Below are 20,092 nucleotides of genomic sequence, written 5' to 3'. Positions count from 1 at the left end.
CGACTAGACTTCAAAAGATTAGCAGGCAATTTGAATGTCTTGAATCACACAGATGCTTGCTACCATTATAGTGACAGACATATCTATGCCACTGACACGTGAAGAATATTCTTTAATATAATGCATATCCACACTCTCGTCTATATATTATGTCGTACAGTTACGTTTCTATACAGTAGCCTAAACGTGTATGTTAGAGCCTCTCTGAATCATAATCAGCATTGCATTTTGCAAGTATGAGGAAAAGCATTCTAATTGGTGATCCACTGGTTTGAGATCAGGCTACTAATACAGGAGGTGGAACAGGCAGAGAAAGTCGAGCAGTCAGTCCTAACCCGTCTCTCCAACATGGGAACTTTTTTACACCGTCTATGGATATTTTCTGGTTTATTATTAGCTTCTTCTGAAGTTCTTGGTAAGTATTTTCTTTTTCATTTAATAATTTGTATGTAATAAGTTTTCCTCTGCCATCCTAAAATACATTTTCTATTCTAGAACGCCGGCTAGAATTTCAATCATATTTTTGTTTTACCCTATGTTTTTAATAAGTAATACGTCTTAAGTTCCAGGAAAACTCACCAAACGATAGTTTTTTTAACGATTTTATTTGCTAAAACAATAAACTGTATGGCACTGTATTGCGCTACCGGAATGGAACATTGGGCATGTTGATTCCTTAGAAGGGATCGCTAATTCGCGAGACGTTGTGCCAGAGTGCGCTCATATTTGTACAGGCCACACCTTTGCATCATAAGATAACACTTTCACAAAGTATTTGTTTTGGCCTCCTGTTCTTATAAAACAGTGCTATATAGACACGCGATCACTTCAACATGCACAATAGCGAATAGCCTAATAATAATAATAATAATAATAATAATAATAATAATAATAGAAAAGGATATCTAACACATAATTAAACCTCAACACATCGAACAGACAACGCGTATACATCTCATTGAAAAAAATATGATATGACTGCAATCAGGTTTTAATAACCAACTGTTGCAAGACGTAATGTTTAACATCAGAGACTTATTGAGCGGCGTCAACATGACACATTGTAGCGTCGTACAGTGGTGGAAATTCCTGCCTCTTTCACTAGCATCGAATTGCGTGACAGCACAGGCTTGAGTAGCAAGCAGTATGGCGTAACAGAAGAGGAGAGAAGTAGAGCCTGGGGCAGAGAGGAAGCAGAGGAGGAGGAACCAGGAGAGAGAGAAATGAGAGTGTGTGGTAGAGATACGGGACCGTCTGTGGCCCAACTAACTACTGAAGTAGTGAGAAAAGTTGAAGAAGTGTCGTTTAAATGCAGAGTCAGTGTGGAGAAACGTCACGAGACACAATTACTGGGCAAAACAGCAAGTAGAATAACATTGTCAGAAACACTCAAAAGCTAATAAAGAATCAATCTAAAAGTGTCCATACAGCACATAGCATACTATATTATTCCTATTCAAGTGTCCATATATAGCTTCTTTGATTCCCACTACTGGACCTCCTACCGATTCACTCATGTTTATGTTGGCGTGCACTTCAGGCTCAAACATCTGCACATCTCGAGGGGTGAGCACCTGCAGACAGTGTTTGGCTATCCACCCTAGCTGTGCTTGGTGCTTTAAGGAAGTAAGTATACCCCTGGGAGACTATGTACAAAAAGTGCTGTAATTTCTAAATGTTTCACCCTATATGGATGAAAATAACCTCAACTTAAAGGTGACATGCTGCACTTTGATACCATAGTCATTGCATCATTTCAAATCCAAAGGTCTGGAGTACAGAGTCAAAACAACAAAAAATGTGTCACTGTCCAAAAACTGTATTCATCTACTGAACCCACCTTCCATTGTAATTGCATTTAGATGCACTTTTTAAAAAATGGATCACTGTCCCTTTACTGGTTGTCTCATTGGGAATTGTTACTCTCACCAGTGTGTGTGTTGTCTTCCTGGGGTCAGGAGTTTGGCCAAGGGGGCTCCAGTGTGTCCCGTTGTGACCTGAAGCAGAACCTGTTGGATGGGGGGTGTACGAAGGGGGGGCTAGAGTTCCCCTTCAGTACCATCAGTGTGCAAGAAAACACGCCCCTCAGTGACAAGGCATCGGGGGCTGCTGACGACGTCACCCAGATCAGACCCCAGAAACTCAGCCTCACTCTGAGACCAGGTACACTAACACAGCATAGGCTTACATACAAACACCCATATACACTGGCTTCACAACTCATCTAAAGTACATTGAAGTACATCTTTCGCCTCTCCTCTCTCACAAATTAAAACACCTCCTTTTTATCCTCTCTCTCTCTCTCTCTCTCTCTCTCTCTCTCTCTCTCTCTCTCTCTCTCTCTCTCTCTCTCTCTCTCTCTCTCTCTCTCTCTCTCTCTCTCTCTCTCTCTCTCTCTCTCTCTCTCTCTCTCTCTCTCTCTCTCTCTCTCTCTCTCTCTCTCTCTCTCTCTCTCTCTCTCTCTCTCTCTCTCTCTCTCTCTCAGATGATGCCAGGCGTTTCACAGTGACAGTGAAGCAGGTGGAGGACTACCCAGTTGACCTGTACTATCTGATGGACCTCTCCTACTCCATGAAGGACGACTTGGCCCGCCTGCGCTCCCTGGGCAACCAGCTGGCTGCAGCCATGGGCCGCACCACCAGCAACCTGCGTATGGGCTTTGGGGCCTTTGTGGACAAGCCCCTGTCCCCATATATGTACACCTACCCTGAGGAAGCAATCAGTAACCCTTGCTATGGGTGAGTGGGGGGTGGAGGGGACAGAGAGGTGGAGGAGGAGGGAGAGGAGGAGGAGATTGTTCAGAGTGGAAGATTTTGGTTCTGAAAAAGGTTGATATTCTGTGTTGAAGCTCAAACTTCCTCAGGATGTGTCTTTGTTAATAGCTGTCAAATTGTGTCTAACAGCAATGTATTTATCTTTCTTTCTCTGTCTCTCGCCACCTTTTTTGTCAATTTCCTTTTTTCGGCATGGCATGGGGTGTGATGTGTAGGATCCAGACGTGGTGCCTGCCTCAGTTTGGCTACAAGCACGTGCTGTCTCTGACCAAGCAGGTGGAGCGCTTCACAGAGGAGGTGGCGAAGCAGCAGGTGTCTCGTAACAGAGACTCTCCAGAGGGAGGCTTCGACGCGGTCATACAGGCAGTAGTGTGCAAGGTGATACAGTTGAAGTCGGAAGTTTACATACACCATTTAAACTCTGTTTTTCACAATTCCTGACATTTGATCATAGTAAAAATGATTCCCTGTCTTAGGTCAGTTAGGATCACCACTTTATTTTAAGAATGTGAAATGTCAGAATAATAGTAGAGAGAATGATTTAGTTCAGCTTTTATTTCTTTCATCACATTCCCAGTGGGTCAGAAGTTAACATACACTCAATTGGTATTTGGTAGCATTGCCTTTAAATGGTTAAACCTGGGTCAAAAATTTCAGGTAGCCATCCACAAGCTTCCCACAATAAGTTGGACCATTCCTCCTGACAGAGCTGGTGTAACTGAGTCGGGTTTGTAGGCCTCCTTGCTTGCACACGCTTTTTCAGTTCTGCCCACAAATTTTCTATAGGATTGAGGTCAGGGCTTTGCGATGGCCACTCCAGTACCTTGGCTTTGTTGTCCTTAAGCCACTTTTCACAACTTTGGAAGTATGCTTGGGGTCATTGTCCATTTGGAAGACCCATTTGCGACCAAGCTTTCACTTCCTGACGGATTTTCCTCCCTCATGACGCCATCTATTTTGTGAAGTGCACCAATCCCTCCTGCTGCAAAGCACTCCCACAACATGATGCTGCCACCCCCGTGCTTCACGGTTGGGATGGTGTTCTTCGGCTTGCAAGCCTCCCCCTTTTTCCTTCAAACATAACGATGGTCATTATGGCCAAACAGTTCCTTTTTTGTGCATTAGACCAGAGGACATTTCTCCAAAAAGTATGCTCTTTGTCCCCATGTGCAGTTTCAAACCATAGTCTGTCTTTTTTATGGCGTTTTTGGAGCAGTGGCTTCTTCCTTGCTGAAGCACACTTGTGGAGGTCTACAATTTTCTTTATGAGGTCTTGGCTGATTTCTTTTAATTTTCCCATGATGTCAAGCAAAGAGGTACCGAGTTTGAAGGTAGGCCTTGAAATACATCAACAGGTACACCTCCAATTGACTTAAATTATGTCAATTAGCCCATCAGAAGCTTCTAAAGCCATGACAACATTTTATGGAATTTTCCAAGCTGTTTAATGGCACAGTCAACTTAGTGTATGTAAACTTCTGACCCACTGGAATTCAGTCAATTATAAGTGAAATAATCTGTCTGTAAACAATTGTTGGAAAAATGACTTGTATCAAGCACAAAGTAGATGTCCTAACCGACTTGCCAAAACTATAGTTTGTTAACAAGAAATGTGTGGAGTGGTTGAAAACGAGTTTTAATGACTCCAACATCAGTGTATGTAACACACACACACACACACACACACACACACACACACACACACACACACACACACACACACACACACACACACACACACACACACACACACACACACACACACACACACACACACACACACACACACACACACACACACACACACACACACACACACACACACACACACACACACACACACTCTGGTTTAGAAAACAGCACACAAACTTGAATACATACCGTTTCTCTTCTCTCCTCTTCTTCCCCTCTCTCTCCCTCCCTCTGTCACTAGGACACGATAGGTTGGCGTGGGGATGCCTCCCACCTGTTGGTGTTCACTACCGATGCTACGACACACATAGCCCTGGACGGCCGGCTGGCTGGTCTAGTGCAGCCCAATGATGGACAGTGTCACATCGACAGAGACAACAACTATGACAAGTCGTCAACCCTGGTGAGTGGTGTGTGTCAGGGAGTTTGTGTTGGAGTTCTATTCGTCTGTTATCACAAGAGAAACGTAATGATAACGACGGTCTCCTCCTTCAGGACTACCCCTCTCTGGCTCTGATCACAGAGAAGATGTCTGAGAACAACATCAACCTCATTTTCGCTGTGACCAACAATGTGATGCCACTCTACCAGGTGAGTACACCTGACTGGTACCAGGGTTACCGGGGTTACTAGGTGTAGGGTCATGGTACAATGCCGATTATGCCCCCTCGGAACCTCTTTCCTCAGAACTACAGCCAGCTGATTCCTGGCACCACGGTTGGAACGCTGTCGGATGACTCCGGGAATGTGATCCAACTCATCCTGGATGCTTACGAGGTAAGAGACAGCCGTATATATGAGAGTTGGGTTTTGATTTCAATCACGCCCAGTCATGCCCACTTTACCATTAACACGAGTTGGTAACACCGAGGAGAGAATTGTCATGCACTGAGAAACAGCCGCGCTGAGTGCGCTCTATCCAATCGTAGCAGCAGAATCAGCCTACAGCCCGGCCATTTACAGACAACAGAACTACCCATTGGCATGCAGCACCTCGTAGCCAATGTTATGTTGAAAGGACAGGAGCAAACATCACCAACACAACAGTCGTAAAAAATACAGATACTCTAGAAAGCAGGAAAGGCCTTGAGCTGGTCATGCTGCGTCATGTGTTGCTAAACCATCCGTCACGTACATTGGCTGTTTGAGATATTTCAAGAGGAACACACAACATTAGCGAACATAAGGCTCCCACTTCAAACTCTCATTGCTTCTAGCATTTCTTAATGAGGACGTGGAAAGCGAGGCTAAAAGGAGTGAGTTCAGCCCCCCTTAAATTCTCAAACAGTCTATTTGACTTCCCACGAGCCCATGCGTGACAGATAGAACACTGTATATACACACTGTATCCATTTCCACAGAGACTAAGAGTAGAGGTTTTCTGAATCGTTTATGTTTCTGATTGAGTTCTTTCTGACCTCTGCCCATTGACCCCTGACCTTTGGAGTAGAGGATCCGTTCCAAGGTGGAATTGGAGTTGCTGGGTGTTCCAGAGGAGCTGGCTCTGTCCTTCAATGCCACCTGCCTCAACGGAGAGCTCATCCAGGGACTCAAGTCCTGCTCCGGACTTAAGATCGGAGACACAGTCAGTACCTGTACCACTCCCCATCTGGATGATAAATGCTGGCCTAGTGTCAGATCTTAGGTATAGGAATAATGCTCTGTTCTTACTGTTCAGTTCAAATGCAACCTGCTGTATCACACACACACCCCCCCCCCCCCCCCAGGTGTCGTTCAGTGTGGAGGCAAGGTTACGCGGCTGCCCTAAGGAGAAGAACCGTACCTTCACCATTAAACCTGTGGGCTTCAAGGACGCCCTGGAGGTTACGGTCCACTTCGCCTGCGGGTGTGACTGTGAGGCCACAGCCCAGCCCGAGAGCCCTCTCTGTAACCAGGGAAATGGGACCTACGAGTGTGGTGTGTGCCAGTGTCACCCGGGGGCGCTTGGGAGACCGCTGTGAGTGTGCCGACGGAGAGTACAGGCCCTCAGACCAGGGCAACTGCAGCCCCAAACCTGATGACCCCATCTGCAGTGGGAGGGGCAACTGTGTGTGTGGCCAATGCTCCTGCCACACTAGTGGCTTTGGAAAGGTGTGGGGCAAGTACTGCGAATGTGACGACTTCAACTGCCTGCGCTTCAAAGGAGAGATCTGCTCAGGTGAGTGGATAGACCACTGTGGTGTCTGTCAAGGAGACAGCAATGTTGGTTTCTTTTTGTGTTTTTTTTTTACCCCTTTTTCTCCCCAATTTCGTGGTATCCAATTGGTAGTTATACAGTCTTGTCCTATCGCTGCAACTCCCATACGGACTTGGGAGAGGCGAAGGTCGAGAGCCATGCATCCTCCGAAACACGACCCAGTCAAGCCGCACTGCTTCTTGACACAATGCCCGCTTAACCCGGAAGCCAGCCGCACCAATGTGTCGGAGGAAACATCGTACACCTGGCGACCGTGTCAGCGTGCATGCGCCCGGCCTGTCACAGGAGTCGCTAGAGCGTGATGGGACAAGGACATCCTGGCCGGCCAAAACCTCCTCTATGGCACTGATGGCACTGGGCCAATTGTGCACCGCTTCATGGGTCTCCCGGTCGGCTGCGAGAGAGCTTAGACTCAAACCAGAATCTCAAGTGGCACCGCTAGCACTGCGATGTAGTGCCTTAGACCCCTGCACCACTCGGGAGGCCCCGAGTTGGTTTATTTTACTACATGTTCCTTTCTGCTGAGTTTTGAAGATTAACTCATCAACACACGTTGTTTTTGTTACATTCCTTGTCTGTGTTTGCTTTAGGGTTAGGTTTTTTGGCAGACTTATGGTTTTAGCAGGATAGAGGGGATTTCCATAGAACATGTCCACAATGCCTCAGTTGACCCTTATCCAGTACTTTCTCTTTTACGGTTAATTTAACCCAGTCGATGATTATCTTGGCTTTAAATCGTAGTTGATCCATTGTTACCACAGTTTCTTCGTTGTTCTTGTCACGGTATATGGCATTAACTATGTGAACCCTTTGGAAATACCTGGATTTCTGCATAAATCGGTCATACAATTTGATCAGATCTTCATCTAGGTCACAACAATAGACAAACACAGTCTGATTAAACTAATAACACACAAACAATTATACATTTTCATGCCTTTATTGAACACACCGTGTAAACATTCACAGTGCAGGTTGGAAAAAGAATGTGAACCCTTGGATTTAATAACTGGTTGTCCCTCCGTTGGCAGAAATAACCTCAACCAAACTTTTTCTGTGGTTGTGGATCAGACCTGCACAACGGTCAGGATGAATTTTGGACCGTTCCTCTTTACAAAACTGTTTCAGTTCAGCAATATTCTTGGGATGTCTGATGTGACCTACTCTCTTGGGTTATGCCACAGTATCTCAATCGGGTTGAGGTCAGTACTGGGCCACTCCAGAAGGCGTATTTTCTTCTGTTGAAGCCATTCTACTGTTGATTTACTTCTGTGTTTTGGGTCATTGTCCTGTTGCGTCACCCAACTTTTGTTGAGCTTCAATTGCCAGACAGATAGCCTAACATTCTCCTGCAAAATGTCTTGATAAACTTGCGAATTCATTTTTCCGTTGATGATAACAAGCTGTCCATGCGCTGAGGCAGCAAAGCAGCCCCAAACCATGATGCTCCCTCCACCATACTTTACAGTTGGGTGTTGGTGTAATGTGCCATTTTTTTGCCACACATAGTGTTGTGTGTTCCTTCCAAACAACTCAACTGTAGTTTAATCTGTCCACAGAATATTTTGCCAGTAGTGCTGTGGAACATCCAGGTGCACTTTTGCAAACTTCAGACGTGCATGAATGTTTTTTTTTTGGCCAGCAGTGGCTTCTTCCGTGGTGTCCTTCAATAATGTACACTATTCTTGTTTAGTGTTTTACGTATCGTAGACTCGTCAACAGAGATGTTAGCATGTTCCAGAGATTTCTGTAAGTCTTTAGCTGACACTCTAGGATTCTTCTTAACCTCATTGAGCATTTTGCGCTGTGCTCTTGCAGTCATCTTTGCAGAATGGCCACTCCTAGGGAGAGTAGCAACGGTGCTGAACTTTCTCCATTTATAGACAACTTGTCTTACTGTGGACTGATGAACATCAAGGATTTTAGAGATACTTTACAGCTTTATGCAGTCAACAATTCTTAATCTTAGGTCTTCTGAGATCTATTTTGTTCGAGGCATGGTTCACATCAGGCAATTCTTCTTGTTAATAGCAAACTCAAATTTTGTGAGTGTTTTTATAGGGCAGGGCAGCTCTAACCAACATCTCCAATCTCGTCTCATTGATTGGACTCCAGGTTAGCCGACTCCTGACTCCAATGAGCTTTTGGAGAAGTCATTAGCCTAGGGGTTCGCATATTTTTTCCAATCTACACTGTGAATGATTAAATTATGTATTCAATATAGACAAGAAAAATACAATAATTTGTGTGTTATCAGTTTAAGCACCCTATGTTTATCTATTGTTGTGACCAATTTGTGCAGAAATCCAGGTAATTCCAAAGGGTTCACATACTTTTCTGCCACTGTAAATAGTAGATAAATACCGGCTTAAACCATGCTGTAAAATAAGGTGTTACCCCACATTCTTATTATATGCCATATACTGAACGTTGTTGGCTTTGAAATAGACCAAGACTACACAATGTTATGTAGAAATAAACAGAGAATGCAGTGCTTCACCATTGGTCAATGTCTTTGACCTTTAACATTTGCTCAAATCCACTATGCTTAACTGTACTGTAGCTCCAATGGATATACCTCGTCTGGTCTTACGCTTAGATTGTATTATGAAGGTGAAAACATTCGAAGGAAACGGAACATGTTTACAATATACTTACTCACGAGAAGTTATTCAGATTATTCAAATCAAAACCACGTCTTCTCCCATGATCATTTTAGCATAGTAAACGAGCTCACAGCACTCACTGATTCTATCAATCTTCTAACCACTCTTGGGAATGAAGTATGAGGTGTCATCGCTGATCACCTCTCCCTACTGCATGCCTGGACAAGCACACCCGTTGCAAAATCAAAGTAGAAGCATTGTAATAAGTCCTGTCATTGGATAATTGAATGTTGCTGCGTAGCAGATGAGTCATGGTGCCGTTGCTGCGTTTATATACAGTGACATTCAAGAGTTTGGACACACCTACTCATTCCAGGATTTTTTTTAAAAACTATTTTCAACATTGTAGAATACTAGTGAAGACATCAAAGCTATGAAATATCACACATGGAATCATGTAGTAACCCCCAAAAATAATTTGAAGAATTTGAGATTCTTCAAAGTAGAGACCCTTTGTCTTCATGACAGCTTAGCACACTCTTGGAATTCTCTCAACCAGCTTCATGAGGTAGTCACCTGGGATGAATTTAAATTAAACAGGTGTGCCGTATTAAAAGTTAATTTGTGGAATTTCTTTCCTTCTTAATGAGTTTGAGCCAATCAGTTATGTTGTGACAAGGTAGGGTTGGTATACAGAAGATAGCCCTATTTGGTAAAAGACCAAGTCCGTATTATGGCAAGAACAGCTCAAATAAGAGAAACGACAGTCCATCATTACTTTAAGACATGAAGGTCAGTCAATCTGGAACATTTCAAGAAAGTTTAAAGTTTCTTCAAGTGCAGTCGCAAAAACCATTAAGTGATATTATGAAACTGGCTCTCATGAATACTGCCACAGGAAAGGAAGATCCAGAGTATACCTCTGCTGCAGAGAATAAGTCCATTGTAGTTAACTGCATCTCAGATTGCAGCTCAAGTAACAGGCACATCTCAACATCAACTGTTCAGAGGAGACTGCATGAATCAGGCCTTCATGGTCGAATTGCTGCAAAGATACACTACTAAAGGACACCAATAAGAAGAAGAGAATTGCTTGGGCAAAGAAACACGAGCAATGGACATTAGACCGGTGGAAATCTGTCCTTTGGTCTGATGAGTCCAAATGTGAGATTTTTGGTACCAACCACCATGTCTTTGTGAGACGCAGAGTAGGTGAACTGATGATCTCTGCATGTGTGGTTCCCACCGTGAAGCATGGAGGAGGTGTGATGGTGCTTTGCTGGTGACACTGTCTGATTTATTTAGGATTCAAGGCAAAATTAACCAGCATGGCTACCACAGCATTCTGCAGCTATACGCCATCCCATCTGGTTTGCGCTTAGTGGGACTATCATTTGTTTTTCAACAGGACAATGACCCAACACACCTCCAGGCTGTGTAAGGGCTATTTGACCAAGAAGGAGAGTGATGGAGTGCTGCATCAGGTGACCTGGCCTACACAATCACCCGACTTCAACCCAATTGAGATGGTTCGGGATCAGTTGGACTGCAGAGTGATGGAAAAGCAGCCAACAACTGCTCAGCATATGTGGGAACTCCTTCAAGATGGTTAGAAAAGCATTCCAGGTGAAGCTGGTTGAGGGAATACCAAAAGTGTGCAAAGCTGTCATCCAGGCAAACGGTGGCTACATTGAAGAATCTCACAATTATAAAATATATTTTGATTTGTTTAACACTTTCTTTGGTTACTACATGATTCCATATGTTATTTCATGTCTTATTCATGTCTTATTTCATGTCTTATTCTACAATGTAGAAAATAGCAAAAAATAAAGAAAGACCCTTGAATGAGTAGGTGTCTCCAAACTTTTGACTGGTACTGTATGTGTTGGCTGTAGCTATAACTCTGTGTTTTAACCACAGCCGTTCCCTTGGGGATAGACTAAGCTTTATTAGACAACCGGGTCTTTGCTTATGGTAACAGAGGTTAAAGTCAGATTGGCCAATCACTGTTGTAATCTCTGAAAGAATGAGAGGCACTGGATACCTGTAGAGAGGTTATGTCTGTTACTCTTTTAGGGAAAGAGCTATGTAGTCTAGTATCGTAATTTGACTGAAAATGCACTGTTTGATTCCCTCCATAAGACCTTTGTTGTCAAATAGATGGTTGCCATTAGTTCCCAGCGTAGCCCTGAGTCTTTTCGACCTAGGAATGAGGATGTTCCCATGGTCAACCGCCTCACATGTTTGTTTTCACATTGTCCAGACTTTTCCTCACCCCTCTCGCCCCTCACCCAGCCATAGCATGCCTCCACAGGGATTTAGACGGGAAGGCAGGGGGGGTCTGAGTCATGTGAGACAACATCTCTTAACCTAAGCAGTCTAGCCCTTTGGGAAGGCACTATAAAAAGGGCCCGTGGGCTGAACAAGAGGGGTAATGTGCACCGGAATCATTTAAAATAATTCAACGTATCTAAGGCAACCAGCTGCAAAAGGATTGTGAGTTTGCTCAATATTTGGGCATATAGCTGAACCAACATACATTCTATTCTACTTTATCTGCATATTTCCCCAGTGTGAAATGAAACTCTTCATGACAGTATATTACATATATCATCAGGCCTTTCTTTGGGGGCCTAGTTACACCCTAACGCAGTCATCTGAAACCCCTGGTGTACAGGCCACATCAAGCCTGCAAGTCACATTACGATGTGTCATTTCTATTGGAATCCATCTAGAGTGAGGATATCCAACAATTGGAACTTTCAATCACCCACAACCTGCATTGAGAATGACTGACAGGGGTAGAAAATATTGATTATTGAGACTACCTAAATCTAATCAACTGGGACAGCCATCTCAGTAACGGGTACAAAAAGTTCAACTACAAACAGATTGGATTCGTTTTGAAAAATTAATGTTTTTTTTTATGTTTGTGTAGCATAAGATTAATCAACCAATCATTGTACATGCAAAAACATAGATATTGAAACAAACTATTCTGAAAAGCAACCTGCAATTAGAGCATGCTGGGAAATATAATAACGATGGGTGTGGTTTTAGCAAACATATTTGTAATTTTACTCCAAAGGAAAACATGAACTTCTAATTCATCTCAACAAGTTCATAGACATTCAGCTCAATGTGAGCAAAGTTTGTTGAATGAACAAACCTTCACACGTTAGCTACATTTATTTTCCTTCAATTCACAAAATAATGCTGATTAAGCAATTGGTTAAGTTGGCTTTTTTGAGTGAAATGTATGCTGTGTGTGAAATGTTATGTATGGTGCTTAGTCAGGACTTGGGAGTGGGTTATATTTGGTTAAAACAGTAATTACTGTCTTAACTCAGCATTATCTATGGTTTCGTCAGTGGAAAATATGTTATTTGTGGGATTGTGGTCTTAGTCATTGAGATGTACTCTTGTCTATGGTTGGCATAGAAATGCAACAGTCCAGAACTCCATATTTAGTGAGTTGAGCACAGTGAAGGAGACTCAATTTAGTCAGCCTGTGTCTCTGGAGTCTTGTTGGCATTATGTCATTGCTGTGTGACAAACAATATAGTATAAGAGTCCCTGGGCCCAGCTCAATTTGAGTCTCCCCCATCCCGTCCTCCCAAACCCAGGCCCTCCCACATCCTCCGGAGGGCGTGTATTTTTCCCTCTGCTCTGGAGCTGGGGCTGGAGCTGGGGCTGGGGTTGGGGCTGGGGTTGGGGCTGGGGTTGGGGCTGGGGCTGGGGTTGGGGCTGGGATTGGGGTTGGGGTTGGGGCTGGGGTTGGGGCTGAGGCTGGGGTTGGGGCTAGGATTGGGGCTGGAGCTGGGGCTGGGGTTGGGGCTGGGGCTGGGGTTGGGGCTGGGGCTGGGGCTGGGGCTGGGGCTGGGATTGGGGCTGGGGCTGGGATTGGGGTTGGGGCTGGGGTTGGGGCTGGGGCTGGGATTGGGACTGGGATTGGGGCTGGAGCTGGAGCTGGGGCTGGGGTTGGGGCTGGGGCTGGGGCTGGGGCTGGGGTTGGGGCTGGGGCTGGGGTTGGGGCTGGGATTGGGGCTGGGGGGGTTGGGGCTGGGGCTGGGGTTGGGGCTGGGATTGGGGCTGGGATTGGGGCTGGAGCTGGAGCTGGAGCTGGGGTTGGGCTGGGGTTGGGGCTGGGATTGGGGCTGGAGCTGGGGCTGGGGTTGGGGCTGGGATTGGGGCTGGAGCTGGGGTTGGGGCTGGGGCTGGGGTTGGGGTTGGGGCTGGGGCTGGGGCTGGGGTTTGGGGTTGGGGCTGGGGTTGGGGCTGGGGTTGGGGCTGGAGCTGGAGCTGGGGTTGGGGTTGGAGCTGGGGTTGGGGTTGGGGCTGGGGCTGTGGAGCAGGAGTCAGCAAGCACATCCCCAGGGCACACAAACAGGCAAGAGAGAACAGGAAAGTTAGCATTCCTCTGGCACCCTGCCCTCTCTCTTTCTATCATCTCGTTCTCCCTCTGTTAAAGTTAACCTCCATCACAAATACTCCCACTCATCTCCTCTCTCTTTTTTACATGTGTATTATTCTCTCATCGGTGTGTTTACAGTACCCCCTCTCGCTCTCTCGTGCTCTTTTTCTCTCCCTCTCTCTCTCTCTCTCTCTCTCTCTCTCTTTCTTTATGTCTCTGACTTCCTCCACCGCTTCGCTCTCATTCGCTCTGTCCTCCCTCCTGGACTCCATGTTTATGTGTCTCTGTAGTTCATGTTTACGACTTGATAAATTGGAGGATTAGAGTGCCATCTCAGACCGAGGCAGATTATTTAGATATGCATGCCAAATGGCACCCTATTCCCTGTATAGTGCACTACTTCTGACCAGGGCCCATAGGGCTCATGTCAAAAGTAGTGCACTGTGTAGGGAATAGGGTGCCATTTGGGATGTATGCCTAGAAACTCCTTCCCATGTCTCTGACTCGACCCTACAACAAGTACAGTAGAGAGAACAAGGCACAAGCATGAACTCACTGTACGGATGAGGTAGAGTGTAAGGAGCATTAGCCAAACGCAATAACGTTTTTAAGAGAGGAAAACCGGGACTTTCTTTACTATGTGTTGAATGTGTCCCATTCAGTTGGGTTCGTGCTCTGTTTGTGGGATACATACTGTAAAACGTTAACCAGCTCAACTCACACAGCTTATGTGCCTGCAAGACCGTAAAGTGACTTTTTATACCTATAGCTGCCTCGTTCATTACAAACACACACACACTCACTTATCTCACAGTGATGACAGAGTCAGATAGGGCGTGGGAACTGGGGAATTTAGCTGACGGAGGTGGTTTCACCTGAAAACAACGATGCCCATGTCTCGGAGGGCCTGTTTTCACAGTTTACAGACATCTGTTCAGTTTCCAGCGGTCACTCTAACCCAGCTGAGCTCTGAGACAGTGACTCAGTTTGTCTCTGCTCTTTGTCATTGATTGCCCAGCCCTGTTGCATTAACCTTCAGCCGGTATTGTCTGTCTGAGGGCAATCAAACAATAATTTCTCAATTTTGCTGGCTGGTCTGACAGATATTGTGGAGGCTCCAGGGAGTGGTCATCACATCCCAGGGATTGTCCCAGTGTTGGGAGGGGATGAGTGGGATGGATTACCAGTTTGCTTCATTAAGAAGGGCGCTTATCCTGCCATTGTCTGCACTGTCTGGTCATGATTTGATGACTTAATGTTCTGGGAATTATTACTCAATATGGACTCATCACACATGTGCCTGCCTGCCCATGCTCTCAATACACTCATGAATACAGAGACAAACACATGCAGAATTGCTGACAATTACACTGAACAAAAATGGAAACACAACATGCAACAATTTCAAAGATTTGACTGAGTTACAGTTCATATGAGGAAATCAGTCAATTGAAATGAATTCATTAGAACCTCATCTATGGATTTCACATGACTGAGAATACAGATGTGCATCTGTTGGTCACAGACACCTTAAAAACTATGGGCGTCAGGATCTCGTCACGTTATTTCTGTGCATTAAAATTGACATTGATAAAATGCAATTGTGTTCATTGTCCGTAGTTTATGCCTGCCCATGCCATACTTCCATCACCACCATTGGGCACTCTTTTCACAATGTTGACACCGCTCACCCACTGTAGAATAACTCTCTTCAAAGTAATGACTCGGGACGTCGGGTTTGAAATGAAAGCTTCTTTTAGAAATACTACTTGTTCACGTTACATTTAACAACTTCAGATTCTACAAAACAATAAAAGAAAGTTGCTAGCGAAAGTCAGGATAATCACTTTTCACTTGACACATAACTGGCGCGTTCTCTCTCTACTTCCTGTCACAAGGCATTCTGGAACTTGCCGTCAATAGCGTAATCCAATACTAACCAATACAACAGAAATATGTACGTAGTTCTTTCAATCTCCAACACACAAATTCTAATACAATTCCATATGTAAATAACTCTAAAGAAAATATCTTTAGATCCAGCTTAGTTAATTAACTGTAAACATTAACTCTTTAACTCCATTAAAGTTACAACACCCACACAACGCCATACACGTAGTCTGTGGCTGGACGTACTGCCAAATTCTCCAAAACAACATTGGAGACGGCTTATGGTAGACATTCCTGTAGTCAGCATGCCAATTGTACACTCCCTCAAAACTTGAGACATCTGTGATAGTGTTTGTGTTGAGTGAAAACCTGCAAATTTTAGAGTGACCTTTTATTGTCCCCAGCACAAGGTGCACCTGTGTAATCATGCTGTTTAATCAGCTTCTTGATATGCCACACCTGTCAGGTGGATGGATTATCTTGGCAAAAGAGAAATGCTCACTTACAGGGATGTTAACACATTTGTGCACAACATTTGAGAGAAATAAGCTTTTTGTGCATATGGAACATTTCTGGGATCTTTTATTTCAGCTCATGAAACGTGGGACCAACACTGTACATGTTGGGTTTCTATTTTAGTTAAGTATAGATACAATCTGGCAAAAACACATGCACAACCACTCACATACACAGTGCTTAGAAATTCAAAACAGTCCAGGCCAGGGTTGTAATTGCACTCATGAGTTTGTCCAGTACTGATAATTTGATACATTATTATGGTCTCTAAGTTAGACATAAAATGTCCATAAAAAACAGCCCATCCTCACTCTCTGTGTCTCTGCCAGGCCATGGGAAATGTGACTGTGGCTTCTGCAAGTGTGGCTCTGACTGGATGGGGGAGAACTGTAACTGCACAACCCGGACAGACACCTGCATGTCCAGTATGGGCCTGCTGTGCAGCGGCCGGGGCCAATGTGTGTGTGGGGCCTGTGAGTGCACCCAGCCAGGGGCCTACGGGGCCACTTGTGAGAGGTGTCCAACCTGCCCTGATGCCTGCAGCATCAAGAAGTGAGTAAATACAGGGGGCAGTATAACTGCCTACACACAGATACTGTATGAGTGCATGTGATAGGGGTGATGAGGAAATGGTGATGCAATAAGGAAGAGGAGGATAAGGAGGATGATTATGATGAAGTTGGTGATGATGATGATGATGATGAGTTAACAGTGTGTTGTATCTGCAGGGAATGTGTTGAATGTAAGCACTTCAAGAGAGGCCGTCTCTTTGAGGAGAAAAGCTGTGCCCGAATCTGCAGGGATGAAATTCAGAAGGTGGAAGAACTAGGTAAGAACTATTACACAATGTTCCCTTGTTGTGAGTTCAACATGCTCTCCAAGCAACAGATTGCATTATTCACAGTGTGTGTGTTAGAGTTTTTGATGTATTCACATGTTTTTCACATATTCCTATGATGTGAGTGGCAGGTAGACTGGTGGGCTGGGCCAGTACTTGGAAGGTTGCTGGTTTGAATCACTGAGCCGACTACGTGAGATATTTGTCAATGTGCCCTTGAGCAAAGCACTTAACCCTAATTGTTCCTTTAAGTAGTTCACAACATGTTATATAAACTGGGTGTCAACAAACCCACATTGAGGCCCCAATTTATCTACAGTATCAGAGCTTGTTCTCCCTGAGGAAACTCTGCAGTTTCAGGGTGGATATGACGCTGATGACCATTCTCTAGAGATCATTCATTGAATTCCATTTTAACATTCAGTATGATCTGCTGATTCGGTAATCTAAACCTAAAGAACCAGAACAGGCTGAGTAACATTGTGAAACCAGGCAGCAGGATCATTGGTATGAACTTACAGTAACTGACCTTTCTCGCCAGCAACATACATGAATCACACGCAAGGAGCCATCCATTCTGAGACTCCTAGCATCCCCCGTTTGATACATTTTTGTGTGCTTCCCTTAGAGCGCAGATACAGGCTCCAAAGGTTTAAAACTAATAGATCAAAACTCTCCTTCATCCCAGCTACTGTTAGCTCTCTCAATATGCGGTACGACTGTGCTGTTTTGGTACAGACTGGTTTATTCATCTCTCGTTTAGAGGTCTAATTCCTGTGGACACTGCTGTTTATATTGTATTTGTTTGTCTGTATATATAATGTTATGTGTCCATGGATTTCACTCTGTGCTGCGAAATAAATATAATTAACCTCCGGCTCCTCATCTCTCTCTCTCTCTATCTCTCCTTATCCTCCACTTGGATCTAACTCTCTTTCATCCCAGTCTTCTATGAGAAGAATGCTGTGAACTGCACCTATAAGGATGAGAATGACTGTGTAGAGCGCTTCCAGTACTACGAGGATGCCAGCGGAAAGTCCATCCTGTATGTCATGGAGCCTGGTGAGTGTGTCCATCCGTGTGTGAATGGGTCGGAGTTCTGTGCTCGTATGTACAGCATATGATATGCGTTTGGCAGGGTCTGGATGAGAGTGAATCCCTTTAGTTATCTAGAGAATAATTGTGTGTGTAGAAATCATGTGCATTACTATGTGTGCATAGGACTAAAGCCGGGAGCTGTAGGAGGAGTCGATTTTTCTCCCTAGATAAGAATAGTGTGTTCCTGGGTGCCATGTCAGTCTTTGTCTTTGTGGCTGGGAGGCACCATGAGAGAGTAGAGCAGGTACAGAGAGGGCAGAATGGTTCTCTAAAGCTGATAATAGCACTCAGCCCTGCCACTCCTGGTAGTCTTCTCCCCTCTGACACGCACCCAAGAGGAACAAAGACAACCCCAAAGCAAGAGTGAGGTGCATTAATGCTAGTCCCCTACACAAATATCATATTGCCGACACAAATATCCTCTCTCTCTTCTCTCTCCTCCTGTTTTCTTCTCTCTCTTTCAGACTGTCCTAAAGGGCCTGATATCCTGGTGGTTCTCATGGCGGTGGCGGGGGCCATCTTGTTTCTGGGTCTGGCTGGCCTGCTCATCTGGAAGCTGCTGGTCACCATCCACGACCGCCGAGAGTTTGCCAAGTTTGAGGAGGAGAGGGCTAAGGCCAAGTGGGATACGGTGAGTCCGACTATGCTTTTAAGACAAAGCTGCCATCTGATGGAGAAAATATGAATGGCAAGAATATTTATCCATGTCAAGATGACACGTCCTCTATTTGTTTCTATTTTCCAGGCTAACAACCCCTTGTACAAAGGAGCCACCACCACTTTCACCAATGTGACCTACCGTGGGAACACTTGAGGGACTCTTGACCAATCACAATCAGCAAAACTCAGGGGTTTATTAGAGAGATGCAATGTAGTGACACAGAGGGGGTTGGTGAGGCGGACCCTCTCCACCGTCGTGATAAAGTGTGCTGACTCTACTGTCAGTGAAATACGTTTGTTGATATTACACTGTAGTGATGGTATTCTATATATCATGTGAAAACCAAAGCATTAAAACTGCCTTATCCAACATTTCGATATCCGTCCAAATTATGGCAGGGCCTCCAGGACCCCTATTTCACCCACAAAGTGTGACGTCATTCCCAGAATAAGGCCAGGTATAGTTCAGAGACCCCAAACCGAACTTTAAAGACAAAGACTGTTATGCTCTGTTGTTGTTTCTTGAAATTGCACTGCACACACCACAGCACACACCACTGCATACACCACAGCACACACCACAGCGCACACCACAGCACACACCACAGCACACACCGCAGCACACACCGCAGCACAGTTTCCCACAGGCCTCTTTCACAAACGAACTGGTTGTAGTATGTTATTATGGAACCTAACTGCTTGCTTCTACTGCCATGGTTTACTTGCGTTATGACACTAAACTCAGGTATTCACACTGTATTACAAAAAGGTCAAAGCCAATACCTGTAATAAACAGCCACATGGGATATTATGAGTGAATTATGTTTTAGTTAATGGTGCTGATGCCAAATGTATGCTGTATGTTAAAATATGTCGATGTTACATTTAATGTGTTTTGGGAATGAGTGGCATTTTGGTTAGATTATTGGTTTTACTATGTTGATTTAAAAAAAGTGAAATCACTCATCTATTTTTCTGTCTTTTTTTTATAGCAATTTCACTCTGCTAAGAAACATTTTTTTTTTAAATTATCTGCTTTTGCGTTTTGCTTTTATATATAACATCATGTTTGTAATTGAATGAGTATCAATAACACATTGTGCAAACCAGTACAAACACGATTTGCCATGGATAAAGATACGGAGATTTCTGCGCATGTGCAGGATTTCCACTCTGCTGCCTTTGTAGCTGTTGCTCAAGCGCTCGGTTGCCGCTTCACCCACCCGTAACATGAGCATCTCGTAATTATATACAGATCTCCGGTTTCAGACACTTGCGAATTAAAAAGTTGAATTGGCAGGTGTACAGTGCACTGCTAAGATGCTGGCTAACCCCTAAAGTACATTGGTGTTTTGCCAAAAGTATATAACTACCCCTGTCTAAATAAAATCATTCCAAAAACTT

At 44.5% G+C, this 20,092-nt stretch overlaps 1 pseudogene; it reads left to right on the top strand.

The window, feature by feature from the left end:
• Positions 1–15: 15 nt before the first annotated feature.
• LOC124016009 lies at positions 16–20,092 on the top strand (annotated as a pseudogene).

The sequence above is a fragment of the Oncorhynchus gorbuscha genome, linkage group LG26, assembly GCF_021184085.1.
Source record: "Oncorhynchus gorbuscha isolate QuinsamMale2020 ecotype Even-year linkage group LG26, OgorEven_v1.0, whole genome shotgun sequence".
Lineage (NCBI taxonomy): Eukaryota > Metazoa > Chordata > Actinopteri > Salmoniformes > Salmonidae > Oncorhynchus > Oncorhynchus gorbuscha.
Note: the sequence above shows the minus strand (reverse complement) of the source record. Positions and strands in the feature narration are given on the sequence as shown.